The sequence below is a fragment of the Argiope bruennichi genome, chromosome 8, assembly GCF_947563725.1.
Source record: "Argiope bruennichi chromosome 8, qqArgBrue1.1, whole genome shotgun sequence".
Lineage (NCBI taxonomy): Eukaryota > Metazoa > Arthropoda > Arachnida > Araneae > Araneidae > Argiope > Argiope bruennichi.
Genome location: NC_079158.1, coordinates 46911094 through 46934715, shown reverse-complemented (window position 1 = coordinate 46934715; position 23622 = coordinate 46911094). Strand labels below are relative to the sequence as shown.

Here is a 23622-nt window from a genome sequence, read left to right as displayed (position 1 = left end):
ATAATTTTATGTTTGAAATTTATTTTTTAATACTCAGAAAAAAGAGGACATTTCTGTAAGTGTGTCTGTTCAATTTAAATCAAGTTCATAAGTTTTTTCCCCTTCATAAATATGAAGATATTGTTTCTTTTCATTTTAATAATTTTTAAGATCATATATTAATAAAGTTAGCTACATTAAATTCAGAAATTTAAAAAAAATTATACTCTACTTACGATTAAATTATACTCTACTTGAAATTATACTCTTAAATTATACGATTAATTTTCTTTTTGATATTTCTGATTCTGTTCCCGCTGAAATTTAGAAACTGACACTTTTTTAAGACCATTTTAATAGGGACAAAGACTTTTTTCTAGCAGATATTTATTGATCAATCAAACTTTCAAATTACAAAAGAAATACACCCACGTTATAAGATTACAAATACTTATGAAAGATGTCACAATAACTTTCTAGTTTTGTAATCCGTTTCCAAGATGAGAAAAAAATTATGGCGATAAAACAGGTACTCATAATGAATCTAAATATTAGACTCGGATAAAGTTTTAATGTAACCTAATTAATGAGAATCCTTTCGACTAAAAAAGCATATGCATAGAATCTATCCAATTTCAATAAATTAGGAGGAACAATAATCAATATGTTTGTAAAGTATCTAATTTATATTGAAGAAGTTCCTTACTTTTTTTTGCTATTATTTAGTAAAAGATTTAAAGCAAACTTTGTATGATTACTTGTATCTAAAATAAAAAACAGGACATAGAGTTTATTACAAAGGAAAGAAAATAAACTTTTTAATAACAATAAAAGAAAATGAATACATACATTTTATTCATTTTAAAATCAATTATTATTTAGTATTAATCAGTTATATATTTAGTACAAACGTGCTGATTATTTTGAATATAGAAATATTTAGAGAATAACAATGCTGCGAGCAATACGATTATAAAAAAATTTTACAGAAGTAAGATAATCTGACATTATGCCAGCTATGTATACGATGTTATAATTAAAAATAAAAATGGAAATTAAATAAAAAAGTTTAAAAAACACAAACAATAATTTTATTCATATAAATTGTGAAAGATGCCGTATTTAAAAATAAATTCGCTACAATTAACTATCAATTCAGATTGCAGTTCTCCTGATATAAGGAAAGACATAAGGATAATAGAGCAGATGACTATAAGTTTACAAAATCCTTCCTTTAAATATTTACTAGGTCAATACGTATCACAAAAACGCTATAAATAAGAAAAGAAACACAATACTTTATATAAAAATATCATCCCAAACGTAAAGAAACAAGGAATGCCATATTCAAGAAAACTCTTAATATAAAATGAAACATGAAAAATATATCATTTTAAACTGAAAAACCGTAAAAAAAAGGCACAAGAAAGTTAAATGCCTTACAAATAATAAAATTCAATTTTAAAAATGCATTAGTTACCAAAAATATTAAACTTAAAAATTAATTTAAAAAAATAGAAAAAATTATCAAAAGCCCTCCGATTTATCGAGTAAACTGTAAAATTTTGAAGGCATGCAACCAAAAAAAAAAGTGCATATTCTTGTAAATATTTGTTTGTTTGCTTATGAAGAAAATTTAATAGCTGCACCAAAATCAATACTTTAATTGAGAAACAATATCATCAATTCATTTCTTTATCCGAAATGCATCGAAATGGCACTAAAAATCAGCAGTTTGATAGCCCTAATGATGAAATCTATTCATATCTTTGTAAAAGAAAAGCTGAAAAATGTGTTCCATAACATTTCATATAATCATTTATTCTAATTTCTGATTCGATAATGTGACTCAGAAAGGATAAAAAGATTTGAGATAATCTTAAATCCTAATTTCAACTATATATTTATCAAATAGGGTATAATTTGGAGTATTCGACTAAGATACGTGAGAAAAATATTGGAACCGCGTAATTTGGTTTTAAGATTTTCAATACGTTTTCCAACCAAAAATATTTTAACAATCCAAAGGGACCTTAATTTTAGAACAGAAATTACTGCTTCTCAATAATAGTAGATTAATTGTAGATTAATATAAAGAATAACCCAGCTTAAAAGGATTAAAATGAAATGTCAAAAAAATCATAGGAGCATGTTTGGACATTTAAATCTGTTTAATAACTGAGTCCTTTTTAAAGAGAATATAATCCTCACTTTATCCTTTCAGAGTTAGTTAATTATTCAAGTAAACTTATTCCAAAAATAAAGTATTTTGTTGATCTAATTAAGTGCTACTTCGGTAATATATCATTCATCATTATGAAACATTAATCCGATGCATTTTTGGACGCTTACCAGATTAAAGTTGAACATCGAAAACTATCAATTACAAAAGAGTGCCTTAAAATGATAATAATTGGTTATTTTAGCGAGAAATAGGGATTAATAAATGCTACAATAAATCTTCAAAAAGTGGAGAGATCATTTATCACTTTAAATTTATCTTAAATTTGGATGATTGAGTAACGTGTCTGGCGACTTTAAATTAATAAGAGAAATTATTTATTTTCAGAAGGAAATTTTAGATTTAATGCAATAAAATAGATATTCCATAAAATGAAACAATCCTCTTGAATACCTTTATAAAAATAAAAAGCTTGTATCATGAAAATTTCTCAAGAAAACATACGATTCACAAACTCTATGAATTGCAAATTTACTTCACTTTCTTCTTTGGGTTTTTATTCTGAACTTTCCGCCAACCATTTTATCGTTGGTATCGGTTCGGCTTTTTTTGAAAAAAAAAAAATATCCTCAATGTGAATTTCAAATTCGAACAGCTTGTTTGCAGCATGTCCCGAATCTAAATTTCACTGTCAAATATGATAAAAGTATACAGAATGCGTAGAAACAAGTAATGAAATAAATATCAGAGATTTCATGTATGCATGCTAAGCATTGCTACATCCTATATTGTTTTATTTTCTCTTATTTTACAATAATCTCTTTTCTCCAAGCATCAGTTGCGAATTTTTCCTTTCATTTTGCAAACGACTTATGTTATATAATATAATTTTATGTATAATAATTTCCATCATACAATGCATTTTTATAATAACACTTAAAAATGAAATTTTTTTCGCACGATCTCAATTTATCAAACGATTATAAGTAACAAGGTAATTACCAATTTCAATTAGCGATAAATATTTGGAAAATTAAATATTTATATCTGAAAACTTCTAATATCTCATTTTTTGAAAGTTTCCCAAATAGTTAAAAAAGTATTAATTAATAGAAAATCTTTTCTGCATTTAAAAAAAATTCAAAATTTTAATCTCTAAAAGAGATGGAAAAAGTTAACATTTTATCCTTAGATTTTATTAAATTGAATTATTTGAAAATGCACACATTCAAGAGTAAAAATTAGTTTCAAGAACTGAATTTGGGAAAAAGAAAATAACTAACAAAAAATATTACTTAGCTTAAATACCAGATGATTAGAAAAACATATAATTTAATTTGAAATATAATAAAAAAATCACCAACCTGTATCAACTTAATCAATGCATAATCGTCTGTCAATGGCATTATTTCACAAACCATATTTAGATAGGCGTGCTTACAACACACAGAGTGAAACAAATTCGGAGAAACTGAACACAATGGGAATAGAACTAGCAGCAAGTAAAAATGACATAGACTTAACAAAGGATCATAACCAAAGAGTTTTGAGAAGAACTATTTTCCTCCTTTCTCCAGAAAGAAAGTTCACTATGACAAATTTGATACCAATCTTCGGAATTTTCTAACGACGAGACATCTGTATCCTCAAGGCAAGTTAAGAAAACAAATAAAAAAGCATAATAAAAGGCATAATCTTCATGTAAATCAGGTAAAAGCATCTATTTCTAGATGAATTCAAGCGCATCTGGATACAAGGAGAAAGTACGCACTGAGAATATTAGATCAAAATTATCAAGATTCATGACCGCGATGCAGCAAACTTGAAGCCATGGAGTGTCATGAACAGGAAATATTAACAAGTGAAAATATGTAAAATAAAATTTATAAAAAGTTCAATTTGTTTTGTTGCTTAAAATAAATTTACGTGAATAAATTTCTAAAAGAAATGATAAAATATATGAATAAAATTATTAAAAATCCAGATCACACTATGGCTTTGAATGTGCAAACAAGTATGAGAGGTAAGTGAGTTTATATAAATATTTTGTTGAAAATCTAGGCATAGATGAAATCACGCCTACTAGAATTAAAACACAGAAACATATTGACTCGTTTTTAGTTTTAGCAAATTAAAACAACGTGAAAACTTCTAATTTGATATTTAACAAACATGTGCGAAGTATGATATCAGCACAAGATCCATTGTTCATTTATGTTCTGTCTTCTCTTTTCATTCTCAAACTTTCTAATTTGTTTTAAAAAATGTACACTTTTCTTTTGATATTTTAATCTTAGTATTTTCATTGTCATATGGTGTTTTCTTTTTTGTTTTGGGTGAAATAAACCCAAATATCAATAATACCACTTCAAATATAACAAAAAATATCAATAAATCCAAAAAACAATAGAAATGTTGAATTAAAAATTAATATTGCAAAATCCTCCAAAAACTTAGAAAATGATGCAGTCAATCCAAAAAATGTTATTTCAATAACTTCAATAGTCCTTTAGATTGAGGATCCAAATATATATATTTATTTTTCTCTCTGCTGCTAGGTTTTTTGGTAGTTTTCCAAGGAAAAAAACTTGTTTTAGCTCATGCTAAAATCTACGCAGAAAACACCAAATAATATGACTAAATTCTTCAAAATAAAATAAAAAATTCTGAGAATATATTATTTTTATATAAGTTTTTTAGTGGTCCTTGCTTTTGATTACAGAATTCGAATTTCTTTTCTTCCTAATTTTTTTAATAATTTATTCATTTAATTAACAAAAAAAAAACAGAAATGGAAAATGGTTTATTGTTATATCAATAAAGAAATGCATTGCCTAATAAATATCAATGTGTTAGCTATCGGTAATAAAATTCACAAAACAAGCTAAAAAGATTTGAATGAACATTTCAATACCATAGCAAGCTAAAGGAAATATTCATTACAATTCAAGATAAACAAATCTTTCAATAAAATTAAAGAACATATATTGTAAAATTTTTAATAATTTCAAAGGCACATCTAAAAGGAAATATGGCATAATAGTAGGATGTCCTATAAATTTCTTCCTTTTTTTATACGAAATGAATGTATATTTTGTCGAAGATTGATTAATTGATTGATTTATATATGAACCGCTCTGCTCTATCACCTTTTTCATCTCTCAGGAAGCCGCATTATTACATCTCTGCAAAATTGTTGAAGCTTTACTTGTAAAATATTTCTTGAGATCATTTTTATTTCTCTTACAGATTAGAAACGTTTATTATCGAGAATATTTTTTTGATGACAGAAGCAAGGAATAATACGATGGTGAAAGATCAGGGGAAGTCAAAGGATGTAGTACAATTTCCCAACTGTAACATTTTTTTCTCTGACAGCCCAATGGAACATAGGTTTTGCACTGAAGTGATAAAAAACGATGCCATGCCAATTCGTCAATTTTGGTTGTTTTTCGGCAATGGCGTCTTTCAATTTATCAATCTGACAGCGGTATTTAGAAGATTACACTTTGAGACTCTCACCAAATGAAAAAATAAATTTTCATCGCGAGAAGTCCACACCTACGATAGTTGAAGATCCATTGTCAAGTGCATTTTTTACGTATGTTTTGATTTAAGAAAAATACAAGTTTCAGTCTCCAGCGACAAATCTCTATAAGAAAAGTTGCCTTTGATGTCACTAGAAAAGTAAACTGCACAGAGAGAAGTGGTTCATGAAGTCAGTCTCCATTAATAAGTGCGGAACTAAAATTTCACATCGAATGGCATATCCTATTTTCATCCGGTTATTATGTCTCGTTCTCCTGGGACTGTGCTATACGTTATTTCGTACACGGTATTTCGCAGGTTTTTAGAGAGCATGAATTTGATAAGGATTAATCGATGCTGGACGATCGTTGTGGTCTTCATCTTTCTGGTAAAAATTCCAGTCCTAAATTTCTTAAATAAATTGCGATGGTTGTAATATTCATAGCACCACTCCCATAAATGGTACAAATATATTTTGAAGTATCCTAGCATTCTTACATTTTTTAAAGGTAAAATATATGAAGGTAAGGCGATGAAACATAACGTGTCGAATATGCTCTATTTGGCAATCCATATAGAACGGCATAAAAAAAGGTTTAAATGAGATTATATTACTTACCAAACATATTTTAAAAGAGATCTAGAAAGACCGAAATCGATCACTGAGACAGCTAATAGATATATCAGTATCTATATAAACAACATGTTAAAATCATTCCTAACATGATGCGAAAGAAACTTATGGGACATCCTAATAAATAAAAGTATCAGTCAGTAGAAAAACATTTCTTTTGAAGTCAGGCAGTGTAGCAAAAAATACTCATCATGCTATCCAAAAATAAAATTACGAGAAGAAATTCTAAAAGAAAAAATAGTAGAATTTATGATTACACATGTAAACCAAGAACTTTTCTATATATTTATTCTATGATGCATATAAGACAATTTACAATTTTGAACGATAACGACAAAAATAAACTCGTGACTTTTACATCCTTTATTTGAATGTATATGTAGAGAAACTTTAAATTAGCAAAATAGGAGGATATCAAAGAGAAAATTCAGAAACTGTTGGGATTTTAAACTATAATAACCTTTAAGTGGCCATGATTACTTCAAAAAATAACTTTCCGGCATAAGTTATTACAAATAAAAAGTTCTATGAATTTAAAAGAATAAAAATGAATGTAATTAAACGCATTTTTAACTTTATTTGATACATTAATATCAACTGACACTACATACGTTATTTGTAATCAGCAGATATAGATTGTTTCAGAACTAAAAACTTTAAGTAAATGTATGCATTTTTAAAAGTTAAAAATTTAATACACATGTGTTTCTTTCGTATACTTCAAAAAACGAAATCAATATTAGATTTATATATTAGATCTGATATATACAATATTAGAAAACTTAGCTTCAAAAGCAGTGCAATTTTGTACAAAACAAAATCATAAAAATAACTTCAAACTCAATGCTTCTTATAAAAAGTTATAAAATAAAGTAGTATGGAAAAATGGAAAATGTATCTATTTCGTTTAAAAATCTAAATAGCTTAAAGTAATATATATATATATATATATATATATATATATATATATATATATATATATATATATATATATATATATATATATATATATATATATATATATATATATATATTATATCAACATATATATATGTTCAATTTAAAACATAAAAATATTGAATAAAATGAGCACATTTCTAAAATACATTTTAAATTAATTCCACAACAATAAAAAAATTATAGGTTAAATCCTAGGTAGATAATCGTTACTCTTTTGACTCATTGCTGGATTTAAAAAGAGGCAAAGGGGAAAATTCGCATGCACAAGACAAATAAAAATTTCTCCCCTGAAAGAGCTATGTTAGTAAAAGGAGATAAAATTATATTTAGATCACGAAATGGTGAAAATCTCTCTAGAGTAAGTAGTGACCTACCTACAAACATAACAGCCGTCTGACCCGTGAGATGTTGATGTAGGTAGGTCAACAGCCTATAGCCAGCGGAGGTTTCATCAAAGCTTGACCTGTCAATTCAGCCATCGGTGTAAAACTCTTTTCATTGAAATGGATAAGATATTGCGAGATAAATGATAGCGAGGAACTAATTGGTAGTTTACACACACGCGTAGCTTGGAAGCAAGGATGTAAATGAATTCGCAATGCCAATTAACACGCGCCGTTGAATAGGAAGAGCTATTGTCTGATAGCCTCTCGACCTCGAATCGAAAAAAGAGCAATTGGTGCACTTTATTCTGTTTTAGTTTGGAAAAACTTAATGGAAATAAATCCTTCACAGTCAGCTAATAGAGAGCGCACAAAAGTATAAGTGTAAGAAATTAAATTTATACTTTTTTTCCAAAATATACTCAAAATATTCTTCCTTTTTAATCATAATAACAAGTAAAAAATATCTAAATATATCTTTAGTTAACTAGATTATACTATCTTACAAACTTTTACCTTATACAATATGGAAATTTGTTAATATTTTTATGTATAAAACGGAAGCTAACCTATTTTCTTCAAAAAAAAAAAAAAAAAAATTAACTTTAAATTCGAATATTAATTTTGACATGACAGAAGGCTTTCCCAAATTAAATTAGTTTAATTTTTAAAAATTAATTATTTATAGTGGGAAATTGCGCAGTGAATTTAATTAGTCATCGTCGCAGTTACCAATAATCACTAATTAAACAAAAATAAACCATCGAATATGAAAACAACTATATTCATGGAGTCAGTTGCGTAATTGAGAACGATGTTCCGCGAAAGAAAGATTTTCTGTCTAGCTATATTTAAAATAATTAAAATAACTAGCCACGCTTTTGGCAGGTACTAATAACTACTTGAATAAAGCAACCGGTAAACTAATAAACAAATATTAGAAAAGCGTTCAGGCAAACAGCAGTAGGGAAACGTTGAAAGAACATTATTTCTTCAGTAAGATTTTTTTTCTTTTAGAGTTTCTTCAATATATAAAACATTTACACTTCACAATAACTTAAATACCCTTATTTGAATTTAGTCGGGGATTCGCAACAACGATTATAAGATTTATTAGTTTCTCCTTTAAATAATGCAGCTGCTAACAGCTAAAATATTAGATAATCTAGAAAATCATAAATAATAAGAAATCAAAAGTTTGTAAATAGGGAGAAAAAAAATAAAATTTTAAGGGAAAAAAGTTACATCTTACAGAAGTAAAATAAAGCTTAAAACAAATATATCCAACTTTATTTTCCATATGAATTAAAGTGCTAAATTTACCGAGTTAAAACTTTAGAAACAAACACAAATTACGATCTACTCCTAAGCCTTTAAGAAATTTAATTACAGTAACAAATCCGTTTCCAAAACTCAAATCCATTAATTTACCATAAATATTAATTGAACGAACTTTCAGTGTTTATTGAAGACGATTAAGAGACCAATATGTTAAATTTGCGGTAGAAGAGGGAACTGTTAGCGCATTAAGAAGGTCATCTCCAAGCCCTCGAGAAGAAAAGCATCGATCGAAATTCGAAAGCTGACACCCAAGACTGTTAGAATAATGCATGAAGTTTTCGCAGTAAATTCCCTTCAGAACCGGCTGTCTTGAGATTACAGAAAAATTTCCGGTAACTCTATTCCCAGGGCGCTACCAAAGGCCGTGACTCAAAAGACGGATTATTTACGTTCGATGCCTCGAGTTACTGTCTCGAGAGAGACAAGAGACTGGAGTCCCCCGCGCTTATTCAGCTCTCATATTAAAACAGCCAGCAATTGTCTCTGAGGCATTTCATTTTGAAAAGAAGATGGAAGGAAAGAGAAGTTTGCTATTCCGGTTTATATTCGGAAGCCGGTATCTTTCTTATTCCACGTTCAACAGAGGCATACTATGAAGTCTGTCTTTCTCTTCATTAATAGGGAAAAAAACGGGAGAGAGGAGGACTCAGTAGTTGATATTTTGCAAAATAACTGGAAAAAGGAATTAATAAAGAAGTGAACAAAAGATAAAATAGCATTTTAATATTATTATACAAGACACCCATTCTTATCGTGGTTCAGCAACTATTTTCTAAACTGTTAGATATAAACATATAGTTCTAATTGAAATGCTTTAAATAAAAAATTATTTTTTATACTTTTTGAGTCAATAAATGCATTTCTAAAAAAAGTTAAGAATTCTTACTTTTTACATGGTCCCCGATCCTATCAGTCATATTCAGTACAAAATTGTTAATATCTAAAAATTCTATTGTTATATGACTAGAACTGATTGAGCTATAGCTGTTTAACCTAAAATAGAGCAGTATATAAACTTATAACAAGTAACAAATTGGAAAATAACACAAAAGTGCATAATTTCAATTTGAAAAAAAAAATTCCTTAAGATTTAAGCTTGAGGCTATGGATTTAGCTGGAAAAGTCGTCTGAAATAGATTTTTTAATACTTTATAATTCGATCAATTTTAGTCGCATAATAATAATTTGTTTGTTTAAAATGTTACAATACCAAGAATATTTTATTAAATAGAATTGATAAAACCAAAGGACTTTATAAAAATATTTCGTAATTTGAGAATTATATTCATCTACTTAAACAACATAATATGTAATTATTTTCATCATTTAAAGCATTTTTTTTCTTAATTGGAACTGCATATCAAACGGTCTAGAATTTACTTATTGGGCCACGATAAAATTTTATGTTATAATTATTAAATAGTTAATAAAAGTTATTAAAAAATCATTTTATAGAATAAAAACATAAATAATGAAATCATTCCTTTTCAATTCTATAATAAGATAAGCTTTTGAACAATTTGACTTTTATAGTGAAAATGTTAAGGAGAAATAAAGTTTATTTGAAATATTTGATAATTTAAAACTATTTATTTCTTGCAAACATAAGCAGGTTCTAATAACTATAAATTCGTTACTTATTATGATAGATGTTCATATATTAATACCTAATTATCTAAATATCAATAATTTTAAAAAAAATAACAGAAAAATACATACATTTATAACACTTAGTGCTTCGCGAGCAATGCAACAATTCGGCAATACACTAACTGTAGCTTTTTTAGAAATTATATTAGTTTAAATTAATTGAAAATTTGAGAGTAGACTCATTCAACAAAACTTCCTATAATTTAAATAAACAAAACGCATCAAATGTATTGTGAAACCTTACATTGTTTACAACAAAACGAATAATGATAAAAACGTAAGTATAAATTAAATAAAAGGAATGCTTGCTAATTACTTAATGCAAACGCATGGAATTCAAGAAATATTAAGCAATTATTAAAAAAATTAATGCAAACAGCAAAATTCAAAGGGATTCATGAATATTTGCACGAATTGAAAAGTGAAAAAAAAAAAAACATTCAAGGGATTTAAAAAACAAAAAATTGCAAATACTCTACTTCTTCGTCTAATAAACAAAACATTTACTAATAAAACTTGGACTATTTTATAAGCTATATTCAATCAATCAATTACAATCAACCACCGTAACTGTTAAGAAATATTTTTAAAATTATTTTTTTTATGCAGTTGCCAATTCATTACAGAAACACGTAATTATCGTAGATCAGGTTAAGAAAAAGCTTTATACAAAACACGAAATGATCCCTAGATGTCATTGAAAACAATGCAGCAACGGGTAAAAAAAATGTTAAACCAATATTAATAATTGATTTGACGCCATCGGGAATTGTGCCAAAAGGACAACCGCGTTAAGAAGATTTGATGACATTATAAGCTAGTCAGGTTTTTAGAACGTCAAAACAATCACTATAACTGTTACTTTTCTCGACAGTGAAACCCTCAATAAATGATTCTTGCTCTCATCGTGTTTTCCTGTAGGCACTAACAAGTAAGCAACGCTCTTCGTACGGAAACGATGGAGTGCAAAAGAAACTTGTGTCAAAACTTAAAACAGTTACTTTTCACTTAAAATTATATAAAAAATTTTTTTGTGAACATTAAAACATGTTGATAAAATAAGTTGTTTTATAAAAATTCAAAGAAAAGAATAGCGAATAGCCGCAATCAGAAAAAAGAATGAAAGAAAGACGATTAAGAACAATTGAACTGAATTTTTTCTTCATACGTCAAATTTCTCTTCATTTATTCAGTTTAAATTTCAACAAAAACTCCCATTCCTCAAAAAATTGATAATAATCTGCATTTTAACAAAACTGCGAAGACGAAGGCATTCTGATCAACATTCTAAAAATTAATATTGGTATTTCCCCAATTATTCTTCTTCTCTGAAATAAGATATGCTAAATATTTGTCTTCAAATATAAATTTATTGTTTTTAAAAGGAAGCATTTTAATGAAAATAATTCAGAGTAGTGCAAAGTATACGCAGAAGGCATGAATTTTCATTCTATAATTAAGTTAATAAATGATAACATTTACTGACTGAAACGTGATATATAAAAGCATTTTAGGCAGATATAATCTGAAAATATATTTGCTATTTTTCCCCCTTTTTACAAAAAAAAAAAAAAAAAAAAAAAAAAAAAAGCCTTCACAAAATTTTAGCCGTAAGCAATATTGGGCTAATTAAATTATAAGTAAGTTACCAATTTTTCATATCATTATGGAAAAAAATATGATGCTTAAAACTTCTAAGAATTGGAATCTGAACACAAATAAGAGGAATTAAAATTTTATGAAGCTTTTAAACACTTTTAAATTGCAATGTCACTCCAAATTATAACGTTGTACAATAGTTGAGATTCGAATTTTTAAAAATATTTGGATTCAGATATATTTCGGCATCAATAATGGACAAAAACAATTCTTGATAGTGGCGGTTCATTTAAAAAGCAAACATCGCCCCTCTTACCAGTAACCAAAGACTTTACAAATGAGCCTAGCGAGACTTCTCCAACTAACCTGAACACAGTGAAGTTATTTTAGCTGGAACACACACACTACGTCAAGATATCTTTAGATGACATTAATTTAGAGACAGAATCGATTAAACACCTTAATTAATGAAACTATTAATTTGATATTTTAAATAATTAAGCTACGGTCAATTAAAAATAATTTTTTTAAATAAGGACCGAGTTTTCAAACTAAGATATAGTTATTTAAATATAAAAAACATATTGCCATTCAAATTCTAAATATTAAATTATTATGACACTTAAAGTAATTGAACAACCATTGATCAAAGTTTTAAAAAACTGAATTATTTTGAATTTATAATATTTCTGAATTTATACTTCGCATGAAATAAGAGATTTACGAATGTAGAAATTAAGACAGATTTCACTTACAAAAATTATAGCAAAAAATTAAGCGAAAGTTAATAACAAGAAAACGCGACTATTATTTTAAAGAAATAAACTAGTTGTTTAATTTTGAAAAAATATATCTTTCATATCCGTGAAGACTTGTATTAATAATTAAATACCTGAAAATCTTAAATAATCAAACTTGCTACTCACCACGAATTTAAATGTCAATGTTACTTTATGAATTTCCTTATTTCAGTACCTAAAATATTAAAAAAAAATGAGTTATTAAAAATATCTGCATTCTAACAGGGAAAATTTGAAATAAAATTTATAACAAATGTGAAAATTTACATTTGTATCTGACTTAAATGAACATTTCATACAATTGTTAAACAATGTAATAGAGTTCGAAAAATAGAAACATAGAATATATAAAATATATTTTCAACTAAAATTTCATTTTCTATTTTAATAAAAAAATATAAATAATATATTTTCCTTAACTTTCAGTTACTCTAGATTTGAGTTAATCTTCTCAAACAAATAATATTTCACCAGAAAATATTTCAAAATTTAATGATGGTGATGATCCGTAGAATAAAATTAAAAATAAGCATTCAAACACAGGAAAAGAAACATTCAGAGTTAATTATTAATGATAATTAGATAAAAATCTAAAGTTTTACCTAAAATGTATAAGAAATAATTTCTAAATATTTTCCTATGAAACGTCTCTTAAGATACAATCCAAGATTAGCGATTGATAATCATATTTGTTTCTTAACTACAGAACATATGACGTATTATAGTTTTAAAAAATTAATATAAAAATTTAGGAACAGTAAATAAAGATCACAAAATTAAAATGAAGAAATAAAAACCCTCTTTTTAGATTAATATCAACATATTTTTCACACGTGTATAAAAATTCTTTTTCAACACAACTTATTTTCAAGACCCCTTTCCAACCTCCGACGAATGCAATTAATGCGATTCCGACAATGAATTATATCTTTCAGGATGAAAGTTTAGTTCAAGTGATTTTTAGAAATGTACTTTAATTTCAAAATTATGTATCTATATATATAAAAAAAGAAGGGACCAATGCCAGTTTATTCATTTTCTCTAGAATTTGCGAACTGAAGAGGGAAAAAAAATTGCTTGCCAAACAAACGACTTTTATAGAACAAAACAAAAAACATGACAGTTGACAGAAGTCTGTCCAAAAAATTTAAACAAGGAAGTTTTTCCCCTCCATTACTTCTGACACATCCAAGGCTTGTGTCAATCTCCCATGCTCAGAAAAATTTTAATCCGGTTCAAAATGTCACGAACACAGTAACATACCCAGTTTTAAACGAAGTTGAGATTTCGAATTAGCAGACTTAACTGGAAAGTAATTGAGAAAAGGAAATAAAAGATCCCATGAAAGATTATTTCAAATATATGCGACTAAGTATTGCGGTTTTCAAAATAATTAGTAGATTTCAGAAACAGCAAATTTCAGTGCCATTTTTTTCCATGCTGCCTGAAAATATTAACAATGAGCTAACGAATAAACGTATAATTAGTAGGAGTTCAACAAACAATAAAATATATGTACAATTAAGTCTTTGAAATTTACATACAAATGCATACAAATCTGATTTTGCATACAAATCTGATATTATCGTAAAAAGTATAACATTTTATGCATTCAGTACTGAATGAAGTTCTGAATTTTGTTCACTTATTGTAAACTTAGTTGTTATTTATTATGGAATTTTATAAACTTATACATTGTGTTTACTGATTTGAAAACGAACAATTTGATTACACAGAGAAACTATTATAGATAAATTGATTGAATTATTAATGAATTAATTTTGGAGATAATTTACTGTCTCTAATAAATCGTTTTTGGTTATCACATTTTATATTCATCAAATTATTATATTCATTTCAAAATTTATGTTATAATCCATTAAAATAAATGAATTCTTGAATAAATTCTACAACTTTTGCGAACTACTCCAAGCAACAATAAATTAAATCGGTTCACAGTGAAAATTTTTTTCTTTAAAAATTACTAAGGAAGGATATTCTTATTAAAGAAAAAAAGAAGAAGAAGAAAACAAAAACTAAAAAGAAGAAGGAAAACAAGAATTTGAAAAGAGTTAATTAAATGACAATTTCATTTTCTATCCACTAATATTACTTCACATGAATATTTCAGTTTATAATTCTATGCATTCCAAATAAAAGCGAAATATTTCTTTTGCAAATTATCAAAAATGCATTTTCATTTAAATAAATAACATTTTTTACCTTTTCAATATAATTTCAGCCAACATAAACTACTCAGCATTTTCTATCACTTATAAACAGAAAAATAAATTGTAGCATACAAATCTCAAACAAAATAATTACTATTCCATGAAAGTAATGAGAAGAATAATGATCATTACCATCAGAAATGTTGCCAAAAGTCATAATCATAAATTCTACATTAATGTGATATCGTTTGACAAAATAGCATGGGAAATTAATTTTGTGAAATAAGAAATAATGAATTATAAAAATAGATAAATTTCAGGAATTCCAAAAATATTTTTCAATTTTAATATTAAATTTGATAGAATAAATGACAGTCAAGGCTTAGTCATATTTTATTTGAATATTTTATTTCGAAGATGAGGCTATTTCGCTTTCACTTGTTTAGAGATATTAAATCGTTTTCATTTGTAACGGATAATTATTTATTAAAAATTTAAGAGCACATCATATTTTAATCTGTAAATATAAAGGCAATCTTTTAAATAAATTTTTAGACAAATAGGAAGAAAATGAATTATTTTTCTACTTGAAAGATTCTATTAAATACCACTGTATTTCAATTAACTATCTATTAACATAGGAACATAATTAAAAGGATTCTTCAAAGAATTCTGTATATAATTTTTAGTTAGAAACGTGCATCTACATTTATTAGATTCTTAAAAAATAATTCAAAACAAATTTTTTATTAACCAAAAATGAAATCAAATTATTTACTTCTGAAAGTTATAATTCTAAAAATGATTATTTATAAATCATTATATGATATATAACGAATAATTGTATATTAATTTTTAAAAATATCTTATTTAGCTTTGCATTTAAATAATACTTTTTGGAACAAGCATCGATAATTGATTTTAAGCGAATTCTTTATATTTACAATGAAATCAGAAAAAGTGAACAAATTCCAGTTTTATTAAAAAAAAGAATTTAAGTTGCTTAACTAATTTTCAATTTTTGGAAATATTTTTTTCTTAATAAAATTTTAAATAAAGAGTTTCCTTCACTTTATATTAATGAGTACATTCAGGGTCAATTCAAAACATTCATTTTTAAATTCAAATGGATATCTCCCCCCCCCCAAAACCCCCTTTTTTAAACGATCAGAAGTTGATTTTATCTGGGTCCAACACTTTTTAAGACTTCTTAAGGGGTTAATAATTTTTCCCAGAGTTCTCTTGTAAAATTTTTATAAATAAAATTAAAAACGCCATTTTTTTTCGACGCTACAAAAATGAAAACTTTAAAGAAAAATTTGTTCGATTATCGTCCTTTAATATTATGAAACATAAGGAGATTTTTGTAAAATTAATCAATTAATCAATATTTTATTCATCACAAATAGTGCTTTCATAATGCGTATGTACACAAAGAATCGGGCAGAGCCCAAGACTTGTCTAATAAACGAAATGTAAAATAAATGAAACATGGGAAAGAACGATATTTTAATTTTTTTTCTTTTATTGATATTTAAAAATGTCTCTTTAACCTGAAAATCATTATGAGTTTTACTGTTACTTAAAAGTTAATTCATATATTGATAACTTGCTTTTAATATGCGGTGACGATTGCCGTTAGATGTTTAAAATGGGTGATTTTATATTCCACTGTACGGATATTTAAGTTATTATTTACAATGTTTAGTTAAATTTCATATCGTCCTTCATAAATTTAAACACCTTATGAGAAACATTAATTTTGTGTGGATTTTTTCCAAAAAATCGTTAGCATCATTTATGAAAAATTTTAATTCGAATAATGATATCAGTTAATCTAACACCATACCATTACTTCAATTCGAAAATTCCCATAGATTGAAAGTATAGCAGAAAAATACTCGAAAATATTCTGACCTCTGCTTTTCATTTAAATTTTAATTCATTAATGCGTACACAGAAAGAGAGAAAACACAATAAAATGATTACTTTATAGAATCGTTCCTTTTTTCATACGATATTTAAAGATTCTAATGATAAATAAGAAAATAATTTTATATAATCCTAGATTATAGAAATGCCCTCTTATTTGAAAAGAATTGTCATTTGCGGATTGGATTCGATGTTTAATATTAAATTTTATCTATTTTTTATATTTCACTTATTTAAATATATACACTTTTTTACAGCAACTATTACAAGAGCGAATTGCTTCAAATGCCCATAACAAGCAGAACAACAGATTAAAAATGCTATTTTTAACACTGTTAATAAGAATTTATCATGACACAATTCTCAACATATTTAATATGCAGAAAGCTAAAATTTTGGTAAGAGGCCAAGACACTGAATTGACCATGGCGGACCAGAGACTAAGAATCCACTTGACCTATTAAATTTTGTAAATCATCCAAACTATTTGACAAATTTGTGATACGTTTTTTCTTTACCCTCAAAAAACTTGCACCATTTTTTCACTACTTGGAAACAAATATAACTGAAGACTTGGCCAGATAAAGAAAGCTCTTGTGAAAGCCAGACATTGTGACTCTGGCACTTTTCTGAGCTAGTACAGAAGAATCCAAAAATTTATGAATGACACTCCTTAGCCAAAGAAATGGCTCGAGACAGGTTATAAACCTCAGTGGTGGTAAGTGGATTTGATGCCTCACGCCAATGGGAGTTCAAGATAGAGGTTTTCTTTTATATACCAACAATGCTCGGCTTATTCTGGGGTGATTTTTAAGGGAAATAATGGCTTCTTCACTTCCAGATGCCAGACGCCGGAATGAAGGGTTGAAGGCTCTCCATAAGTTTTGGAAGAGAAAAATAAAGTTCCCGGTTCTTAAAAAAAAATTGATTTGTTTCAAAGTGCTTACCAACAAAAGAGGTAGTCAGATAACCCACGCAAAATTCAGAGAGTTAAATTTATGAAATATTGCGAGGATCTTTAATGCCACGATCGTTAAGTCAGAAAGATGAAAGATTTCTCTGTCCCAAAGTGTAAAATTCTTTGCGGCTAAAGTGGGTAAATAATTCAACGATTGTGCTTAATTTCTGGGTGGTGTATATGAATGATTAAAGCGATTACGACGGAATTATAAAACAGCAAAGCATCTAAGCTGAAGAAAAATGGATGGGTATAATCTATTCGAATTTTTCTTGCATACTCCCTAATAAAGGTGTTACCCCCCCCCCCCAACCACGCATAAAAATTATGAACACCATAAGTATCCAATATTTGATTTTTTTTTTTAAATCATGTAAGAACATGATGTTGTTTTGGTTTGGGTTATTGAAACCTCAAAATGCACGGGCAGGAAATTGGCGATTTAACGATTTTGAGGCATCAATTTTTCGCTTCTAGGATTATTAGAAAATGATAAATAATACTGTCACATTTGGCGACTTATCGCCAATAAAAAGTTACAATTTGGTGGAATGTCCATCATGTACCCGATTCTCCTGTCTGGCCAATAAAAGGCAGGGTCGAAAGAAGTTATCGCCCGAAGAAGCACAGAAAAGAAAATGGGAATCAACACGAAACACCGAAGGGAGGTATTGAAAGGTGCATATATATATTATAATGATAATGATAATATTTTTTTTAATCCTGCACATGAGATTTTGTGTGCTTCATAGCATGATAAAGAAAGCCGCTACTTATCTGTTATTAATTGCCATTTTGAAAAAAGTAGTTATGAAAAAGCCTATTGGAATATGATTTTTCTCCGTTTATTTTTTCAACGATTGATTTTTGGAATGCGATTAATACACAAGTACCAGAAGATAGAATATGTATTTTGAATACCTTTTCCCCAACCGACTGAAAAAAACAAAGTTTGACGCAACTATAATTTCAGTAAAAAATAATCACAAAACAAATTAAATTTATTTAAATCACCGCGTTTTCAGTTATGCACTAGCACGAAAGTACAGGTTTACAGACGGTCAATCAGTGATGGATTTGGATAAAAATTTTATATTAAATCCGAATCACATTTTGACCCTAATCCGTCAACATAAGATCGCAAATTCATAACTTTAGATAACAAAACTGTGTACTAAATTTTATCCGTCTTGTTCTATGCTTTTTGCAGTTGTCGTCTTTTTGCACTCGGACTGTAAAACAGATAAACTTCCTGTACATGGAATTACAACATTTTCATAAGTATTCAATTATAAAAAAAAAATATTTTATTTCAATGATGAAAAACTGCATATCATTGTAAATATATTTTATATTAATCCAATTTTGTTTAGAAATAACAACAACAAATTAAATAGAACTATTATTTTTATTTTGTATATTAATTAAAATTATACATTGTTAAGCTAAACATAAAATATTGCTAAATTTTGAGTTTCAATTGTTATAAAATACTACTGATTTATTATTTTTTATTACCAGTATCACTATTTCAGAAATTATTTATTTTTGAAACAAAATTAAATAAAGAAGGTTATCTTCAACAAGTGAAATAAAGCAATTGTAACCATGTGACCACTCTACTTACGTCTATGAAAATTAAACCTGCATCACCTTCATACTGAATCGCTACGCAATTCCTTTTATCGTCCGATTTTAAACTGAACAAAGCATTGCCATTTTTTCAAAATATTAATTAGTTATAAATAAGATGCCAGCAGTAAATTAATCACAAAAACGGACTTGCACCACTTTTAAAATAAATGGTCCATTTATTAATTTGCACCCATCTTAAAACATCACATTTCTTCACTCGCTTCGCGGTATAACTATGAAATATCGCAGGATATGAATTTGAAGGATTCTAATTAAATTACCATACCATGTAAAATTTTCCTTTTAACATAAAATCGGTGATGCACTACAATTTTACAATTTTTTTTTTTATTGTTACCTGCAATATTTTATGAAATTAAATTTTGGGTTCGCTATTAAGTATCGCTGTTGGCTATTTAGTTATACACATGTTTTTATCATAACTTCGTCTTTTGCGAGTATTTTCATTGTATTAAAGTAAATGCATTCTCCTTGCATTTCACAATAAGTGTTATTTAACCAAGCTTTTAAAGAAATTTATAAAAACATTCGACATAAGCAATAAATTTAATATCTTGTTTTTAAAAAAATTACCTTGTAAATAGTAAAATAGGAAAGTACAAATTTGTTTTAGCCACAAATTAATTTGTTTCAAAATGTCATGGCCACTAATTAACAGAAGCAGATGTTCAAGACAGATATCTCTTTCAACAGCAAGCATTAAATTATCCGTAGGTGGTTACTGTTTTAATATGACTTACGGTGTGCGTTTTTTTAAGATAATAAAAAGTGGAAAATAGTAATAAACATTTAATAGCTTATTAGATAAAAACAAAGAATTTACAGAAATAAAATTTTGCCTCCCTTTACAACTATATTTTTTTCACAGACTTAACGAACAAAACAAGCATAAAATCATTCTGGAATATTCAAAACTCTTATTATTTATTGTATTATAGCGATCTTTAATTTCTTAAAAAAAAATTTTATAATTTCAAGTCCAGAGTTTTCATATTCTATGTTATTTCATTTTTTAAAAAACTTTATCGGAGCTATTTTTATGTTTTTACGAAATACTTTTTATGAACTTCTGAGTTTCAAAAATTTATAAGTTTACGTCAGATGTTATGAATTTTAAAGCAACAGGGAGAGAGATTTTCTACTTTTTTCAAGAATTCATTTTGCTTGCTCAGTGAAAATATTAATTTTCAGAAAATCTTTTTTTTTTTCGAGACTTCTTTTCCCCACTGCAGTAAATTGAAAAGAAAAATATTTTTTATTCCATACTGCTAGTTCGTAAATATATAAAATGTATTCAAAAATACAAAATTTTATTGGAGAAATTTGAGATTTTCGAACTTCAGGAGATTAATTCCATTTTTTTAAAAGATGATTCAAAGGATACTGAAAATTCTTATAAAACAGAAACCTGGCCTTCAAGTATTTTTATAGTTTAAGTGCCCTTGTTTCTCTAAATAAGGCCTTCAAATGAGAATTATTTGATGAACTTCAAGTGTAAATTATAAAATACCAAATACTTAATTATAATTATTAATTTATTAGTATACATTACTGTATGTATATGTAAATAATTTTCATATTAGAAACAGAAAGAAAAAAAACAGATATTGCATAAAATATTAGATTAAGTAAATAGGAAGTTGAAATTTGCTATGAAACAACGACGATTTCGGTGAGACAAAATTCTAATGTGATCTTTTTAAAAATTCAAAGTATCCAGGTTCGGTTAAAATATACTTTTTAGAGAAAAATCCAAATTTTATTTTATAATCTAAAAAAATAATCCTCAACATTTTCGATTCTAAAATAATTTTTTTTTAAATTTATAGGAAGACAAAACAAAAGACAGAACAGTTTTATTAATATATAATACATAAAAACCAAATGTCCAGAAATATATAATATATAAAAACGAAACCAGAAATAAAAATATATAAAAAAATTTTTTTTAACTCAGAAATCTTTGGAAATAATATTTAAAATATTTATGTTAACTTTATACTTATCCAGCCTAGTTTACTTTTTCCCCGCAATTCTTTTAATGAGAACTGGAAGAAGTACTTATTTTTAATTTAATATTATGAACTAATGTGCAGGCAAATATTTCAAATGCATTTTCTGAAAAATAAATATTTCATTATTATTGGTTCCTGAAAAACATGATAATTCATTGCAAAAATAATTCAATAAAATTTAATGAAACTTGGTAGGTATGCCTCTGAAAATACAACAGACCGTCGGTATTAAAATATCTCCAATTGGTCATGTTTTACACTCTTTATTTAGTACAATTCTTAGAGCAAGTTAAACAAAAATCATAAAGGACAATTTTGAATGCTCATAAAATATTTTTTATAAAGGTAATTTTTATTATGTGGCTAATCACATTCTAAATAGTTTGAGAAGTATGAAATAAAAATTAAAGATCATTAATTTTTTTATCATGATAGTTTTCTTAATATTGAAAATTTTGCTAAAATTTCCTTAACGAAGCAGCATGTTTCAAAAACTAATAAATATCATTTTTAATAATAAATTAACAGCTAACTGTGACTATTCAACATTTTGAGAAAAAATAAGGGTATTAACAAAGATAAAAAGTAAGTACCGTGGTTACATTCGTTATAAAATATTATATTCAAAGTTAAAATTATTTCTTTATAAGCAATTTATTTTATTTTGACCAACTTTCAGGAAACATATATTATTTAAAGATTATTTAAAAACTCGAAAGATATCCTTCGTTAGAACCACTGTCCAAGATTATTTCTGAATCGAAAAATTCGACTTTCTCTGCATAAAAGACTGAGATTTAATACTGTTATCAAAATAATTTTCATTATATCAAAACGTCAATGAATTATTGTAAATATTTATAAAGGAAATTGTCAAAATCATTTATCTCATTTTAAGAATATGAAATACTGGTATTTCCATGAAAAAGATAAACACATCCTCAATTGCATCAGAAGTAATCTTTACTCGCCACAAAAGTCATTTCAAAATCCCGAATTTTGTGTTTATCTTCTTTTAAACCAAACGAAAAAAAAGTTTTACGTTTACAACCACAAATTGCTTCAAAGAACACTTATTTTAGCGAACTGAAATACATTTCCAGGCCTTAAAAACAATAATCAGTACCAGTTACAAGAATTACAAAATCTATTATCTTGCTAGCTGTAGTAAGCAAACAAAATTAAACTCTTTAAGTATTAACAGTATCAGAATGTTAAGGCCAATTGCGAAGAAAAACTCAAGTAGCAATCGGTTTCTACAGAATAAAATTTACTTCACACACAAAAGAAGTGGGAGAAAAAAAATATTTATTCCGCATCAGTAGTTTGGGCAGCATGCCAAAGGATAGTTCTTTTTTCGTTTCTCCTTAAACTTCAAGCATCATTCTATTGTAGAGGGTTATTCTATAATATTTTTTTTTTCTTTTTGTGATATCAGATACAGCGTAAATCATGCTGGGCTCAAACAGGCTACTTTACTGCGTCACAGACATTTCAACAGCAATTCCATGTTACAATTTTGGCATAAAAAAATCTATCACATTTTCCCGCTTTTTTTGAAAGATAGACAAAATGCTATCTACTTTATCACCGCCTATTTCGAACATTTCTTAGAGAAAAATCCTTGCATACAGCAAAATAAAAGATCAATTCCCTGTTCTTTTGATTTTGTAAAGAAAAAGAATTTAAAAAAAGAAGGCTGTAATCATCAAGGATTTTAAGACTAATTTCAGCATTAGAAGGATTTTGATTTTTCGGGGAATGAAAAATGCTTGCATAAGAATATTTATTTACTTCTGTAGATAAAAATATGATTTCAAACGAATTAATAAAA

General features: G+C 26.8%; 1 protein-coding gene across 2 annotated transcripts in view; it reads right to left on the bottom strand.

The window, feature by feature from the left end:
- Positions 1 to 23622, bottom strand: part of LOC129980989 (uncharacterized) — a 136555-nt gene that overhangs the window by 57353 nt on the left and 55580 nt on the right. The window contains exon 2 of one of the 2 annotated variants that reach the window (XM_056091555.1): positions 13183 to 13231. The exons of the other annotated variant lie outside the window; for it this stretch is intronic. The gene's annotated coding sequence lies outside the window, so the exon portion shown is untranslated. The remainder of the gene's footprint in view (positions 1 to 13182; positions 13232 to 23622) is intronic. 2 annotated transcript variants of the gene reach the window in all.